General features: G+C 34.8%; 1 non-coding gene across 1 annotated transcript; it reads right to left on the bottom strand.

Annotated features, from left to right (window-relative positions):
* Positions 1–4765: 4765 nt before the first annotated feature.
* Positions 4766–4873, bottom strand: LOC111726050. Its single transcript, XR_002773943.1, has one exon. It is a non-coding gene; the product is annotated as a U6 spliceosomal RNA (small nuclear RNA).
* Positions 4874–6203: the final 1330 nt, after the last annotated feature.

The raw sequence follows: 6203 nt of genomic DNA, 5'->3' as shown, positions 1-6203 counted from the left end.
GTTGATTCTTCCCAGCCAAGAGCCTGGTACATTCTTTGATTTGTTAATGTCTTCTGACATTTGTTTTGTTAGGGTTTCATGATTCTCTTTGTGGAAGTACTTTACCTCTTTTGTCATGGATATTTCTAAGTATTTCATTTTCTTTGAAGCTACTCTGAAGGGAATTGTGTCCTTGATTTGCTTCTCAACTTGGTTTTTACTGGAAACTACTGATTTGTGGACACTGATTTTATAGCCTAAGATGTTATTGTATTTCTTACTCATTTCCAAGAGTTTTCTAGTTGAATCTCTGGGGTTTTCTAAGTATAAGATCATATCATCAGCAAAGAGCAAGAGTTTGACCTCACTGGCCCCACTTGACGCCCTTTATAGCCTTCTCCTACCTGATTGTGTTAGTTAGAACTTCCAGAATGATGTGGAATAGCAGTGGTGATAGAGGACAACCTTGTGTGGCTCCACTTCTAAGTGGAAAAGCTTTCGGTGTTACTCCATTCAGCATCTTAGCTGTGGGTTTCTCAGTTTAAGAAATGTGCCACCTATGCTTATTTTCTTAAGCGTTCTTGTTAGAAAAGGATGCTGAATTTTAACAAATGCTTTTTCTGCATCTATGGAAAGCATCATATGGTCTTCGTTTTTGCTTCTATTGATATGATGAGTTATTTTTATGGATTTGCGTATGTTAAATCAGCCTTGCATCCCCGGGATGAAGCCCACTTGATTGTGATGTATAAATTATTTTAATATGTAGCTGCAATCTATTAGCCAGGATTTTATTGAATATTTTTGCATCAATATTCATTAGTGACATTGGTCTGTAGTTCTCCTTTTTAGTTGGATCCTTTCATGGTTTTAGAATCAGGTGATGTTTTCTTCACAGAATGTGTTGGGGAAGGTTCTTTTCTCCTCAATGTTTTGGAATATGTTCTACAGTGTATGTACAATCTCTTCCTTGAAGGTTTGATATAATTCTGGTGTGAAGCCATCTGGTCCCAGGCTTTTTGTCATTGTTATTGTTGTTGGAAGACTTTTTATTGTTTCTTTGATCTCACTGCCTGATATTGATCTATTCAAAAGATATATTTCTTCCTGATTAAGTCTAGGGAGATGGAGTGATTTCCTACACATTGTCAAATTTCTGGGCATAGAGATTTTGTAGTAGTTAGAAATAATCACTTGTATCTCTGTAGTTATTTTGTAATTGAGGTTATTAAAGATTTTACTTTTCTATTCCTAGTTCATTGGGCTAATGGTTTATCAATTTTATTTATCCTTTTCAAAGAACCAACTTTTTGTTTCATTGATTTTCTGAGTCTTTTGTTTTCAATTTCATTTATTTATGATTTATTTTCTTCTACTAGGTTTGGGATTGGATTGCTCTTCCTTTTCAATTTCCATGAGATGATTCATTAGGTTTTCAACTGGCTCTCTTTCTGTTTTTCATATGTAGGCATCAAATGCAATAAATTTCCCTCTTAGGAAATTTCCCCTTTTGCAGTGTCCCACAGGTTTTGGTAGCTTATAACTTCATCATTCTTATGTTTGAGGAATTGAACAATTTCCTCCTTTATCTCTTCTTTGACCGAACTGTCATTCGGCATAAGATTATTTAATTTCCGTGCCTTTGTGTGGGGATGACCATTTTTGTTAAAGTTAGATTCCATCTTTATTGCCTTGTGGTCTGAGAAGATACAAGGTATAATTTTGATTAATTTTATTGAGATTTGGTTTGTGATATGATCTATTTTGGAGTATGTTCCATAGGCTAATGAGAAGAATATATATTCCTTAGCTTTGGGATGGTATGTTCTGTATATGTCTACTAAGCCCATTTGTTCTAGGGTCACATTTAATTCCCTTGTATCTTTAATTTTTGTTTAAAGGATCTATCCAGTTCTGTAGGAGGCATGTTAAAGTCCTGAGGTTTTATGGTATTATAGGATACATACTGCTAAGACCAATTAAGGTCTGTTTCATAAATCGGGAGCATTTAAGTTGGGTGCATAATATTTAGAATCGAAATGTCTTATTTTATTGTTCCTTTCACCAGTATAAAGTGACCATCTTTGCCTTTCTTATATTTAGTTGCTTTAAATCCACTTGGATCTGAAAATAAGATTGTAACCCCTCCTTTCTTCTGATTCCATTTTCCTGATATTTTGTTTCCCAACCCTTCACCTTGATCTGTTTTGTCCTTTGAGGCTAGGTGTATTTCCTGGAAACTGCATATCAGTGGCTTGTGCTTTTTGATCCAATCAGCCAGTCTGTGCCTCTTCAGTGGGAAATTCAAGCCATTCACATTATTTGAGAGAATTGATAAGTGTAGTGGAGCTCCATTCATCTTCTTTGTGTACATCCAGTGCTTACTTTGATCCTTTACATCATTGTGCATGCTTGTTTTGTCCTTTAGTTTCTGGGTATTTACTTTGCTGGTCTTCCATTGTGTTGGTCAGTGTGGGAAATAGGTCTAAGTCAGCAGTTCTCAACCTGTGGGTCATAACCCATAGGAACTGTATTAAAGGGCTGCGACACTAGGAAGATTGAGAACCACTGGTCTAAGTATTCCTGATAGAGCCAGTCCCTTGTTGTGGCAAATGTCCTCAATGTTTGCATATCAATAAAAGATTTGATTTCTCCATCAATTTGAAAAGGTATCTTAGCAGGATATAGAATTCTGAACTGAAAATTGTTTTGTTTAAGAAAGTTAAAAGTAGATGACCATTCTCTTCGGATTGAAAAGTTTCAGTTGAGAAGTCCACTGCCACCCTGATGGATTTGCCCCTGTAGGTCATTGCTGCTTGCCATGTATTGCCTGGACAACAGGTGATGTTCTGGGATATGAAATGCTAATTCCAATACTGATATAGCTATATAGATGGGAGCTAGAAGCCACTATCTTGCCAAGGGGCTCTGGTCCCATCTTTCTGATTTCTTTGCTCTCAATTCCTCCAAGGTTGGGAGTCTGAAGCTCTTGTCAGCTTTATTAATAGACACACTTCCACCTTTCCAAACAGTGTCCCTTGGCCATGCAGTGGCTTTCCCAGGAAGGCATGTTTTGCTCAAGTGTCCCTATAGGTGGATGCCCAGCTCAGAAGGTTCACCAGAACAGGTCTCACACTAGAATCCTGCAAGCTTTTCCTCCCAAGCAGCTCTCCTACAATGGCTGTGCCACCCAGTAGCCCAACATCAAGAGCTTTTTTTTTTTTTTTTTTTTTTCCAACATCAAGAGCTTTACTCCTACTGGTGGCTCAATCTTGCCCCTGGGTGCTGTTCAACATCACTCAACACAAACTCTCCCAAGGTTACTCCAGCAAGTGTCCAGATGCCCCCCCCCAAAAGAAAATCCTGCTAAAAGGCCTTCTCTGTCTGAAAGACAGAACCAGTTGGCCTCTTCTGGTACACAAGCACTTGCCTTCTGTGCCCATTGTACACTGCTCCCAACCTCTTCACTGGGTCCTGAAGTCTACTGTTACAGCCCTGTGCCCCTAATGTAATGTTTCTGGGCAGAACTCCCTACCCAGAAGTGACTGGAGTCCTTCCTCCCTGATCTCACCAGGAGTGGCTTCAAAGAAGATGTCTCTAGTCTGCCATCTTGCTCTGCCCCCATTCAATTTTTAAATTTTAAAACTGAATAGTTTTTGAATTGCCTTGAGGAAAGCATTGTAACAAATATGTCCCTGTGACAAAATAAGATATGACAAAATAAGATGTTGGCCCTAAGAATTATACAATGTTTACATTAATTCTATCTTCAATACCAATGCTGTAAAGAGGTTTCATATTTTATAAAATTGACATTCAAATTTACTGTTTTAAACTCTATATAATACCTGAGCTAGTAAATGGTAGTCCAAATAAGGCAAAATACATACCATAAATAGTGTAAAGTGAGACGAACAAAGATAATGAAAGTGATGAGTCATCAGTGAAAAATTACAAATAAGTCTTTTCTCTATTCTAAATGTTGTACCTCTTAATATAATATCTGAGAAAGAACTCACCAAGAATATAATTACTTTCCAACAGGACAACTATCATTCTAGCTAACCCCTGCAAATTATAAAACTTATATATTTAGCCTTCATGATCAAACCAACAGAGTTTTGAGGCTGATAATTTAGCAGTACAGATAGTCCAAAAATTACAATGGTGCGAAAGTGATACAGATTCAGTAAAAACCACACTTCAAGTACTAATACAACTATTTTGTTTTTTACTTTCAGTACAATAGTCGAAAAATTACATGATGAATTCAATACTTTATTGCAACATAGGTTTTATGCTAGATGATTTTGACCTCTTTTAGACTAAAGTGTTCCGAGCACATTGAAGGTGGGCTAATCTAAGCTTTGATGTTTGGCAGGTTATATCTATTTAATGTATTTTCGACTTAAAATGTTTTCAATTTGCAATGGGTGTATTGGACATAACCCTATTGCAAGTTGAGGCACATCTGTACACCAAAAAATAAAAATCTGATAGCATTATCCATACTTAAGTACAGACATTAATCATTAATTATGAAAGGGGATTTCTCGGAGTCATTTATTTATTCATCCACTCATTCATTTATTCATACTATCATAAATACTGGAGAAAGCATGCTGAACAAAGCTGTCAGAGTCTTTTCTCTTGTCATTCAAAATTTTAAAATCTCTAATCTGACTTCACCATTTTGCAAAAGTGTCAATTCATTAGCCAAAACAGTTGTGCGTCTATATCAATACATATCAGCAAATAATATTTATTTTTCTCTTACTTTTTTCTTGAAAACATGGAATGCTTCACGAAATTGAGTGTCATCCTTGCTCAGGAGCCATGCTAATCTTCTCTGTATCATTCCAATTTCTAGTATATGTGCTGCCAAAGCAAGCACTCAGCAAATATTTACATCATGATAATACTTAATTCTTAGTTTTCAAACATTTTTACTGACTAGAGTTTTACATATCCTTTACATGTATAACTTTATACCCACACACATATGGTGTCAAAAAATTTATACACATTTTAATAAAAGTAAAAAACTGTATTAAAATTGTTGTATTCCATATATACCACTAACAAAATTTATTCAAGTGATGTTGAGGACTTCTTGCAATGGCAGAAGTCAAACATGGCTTGAGTATTAAAAATTTAATAGTTTTTGTTTTCCTTTCTTAAAATGTATCTGGTTTTGGTACTCCATGTATATATTCAATATAAAAATTGAGAAAAAACAGAAAAATTAAATATAGGAATTAAAGTCATTCATAATTCATAATCCCACCACTCTTGTTAATAGGCACCCTCTCCACTATACTAAAAAATCATAAATCTGTTGACACATACATGTAGCCCATATCTGTCTTTGTATTCTATACCAGTAGTAGAAATAGGAACAAAATACAAGTAGTAGAAATATGAACAAAGAAATTAACTGAGAACTTCACACACACAAAAAAAGACTAGCCACATGACCAGTCAACATGTAAAAAGACAGCCAACTTCATTAGTCATCAGAGAAATAAAAATTAAATCAATTAAATACTTTGCAGAAAGGCTAGGGTGGAAAGGAGAAACAATAACTATTATTGGAAAGTATTTGAAGAAACAAACTTGTTTATATTACTGGTAAGAATATACATATGGAGTATAATCACTCAAAACTGTTAGGAGTCTTCTAGAACTGATTATATACATACATTATGGATTCAGTCATGTACTTCATAGGTATAAATATATTCAACACACACAAAAAAATATATTCTAAAACTCATGTATAAAAATAGACACAACAGAATTACTTGTAGTAGACCCAAACTAGAAACATTCCAAATAATCAATAATATATTACTTATAGGTAAGTAAATACCAATACATTGATAAATAAAATCCTCTTCAACAATAATGATCAAACTATAGGCAAAACATCATACAACTCAATAGAAAAATAATAGTAATCCAATTTTAAAACGTGAAAAGGCCCTAAATAGTCATTTTTCCAAAGAAGACATAAACAGCCAATAGGTATATGAAATTATGTTCAATATCACTAATCATCATGGAAATACAAATCCTAATGGAAATGGTGTATCACTTCACATCCGTTAGGATGGCTATTATGAAAAAGTCGAAAGTCAGTAAGTGTTGGTGAAAATGAAAAACGAAGCTTTGTTCACTGTTAGTGTGAAGTTTCTGAATTCTATCCAGGTCTTAAGTAGACC

Source organism: Otolemur garnettii, unplaced genomic scaffold (genome assembly GCF_000181295.1).
Source record: "Otolemur garnettii isolate 467f Iridium unplaced genomic scaffold, OtoGar3 scaffold00052, whole genome shotgun sequence".
Lineage (NCBI taxonomy): Eukaryota > Metazoa > Chordata > Mammalia > Primates > Galagidae > Otolemur > Otolemur garnettii.
The sequence above is the reverse complement of the archived record's forward strand: the minus strand, read 5'-3'. Positions and strand labels throughout refer to the sequence as shown.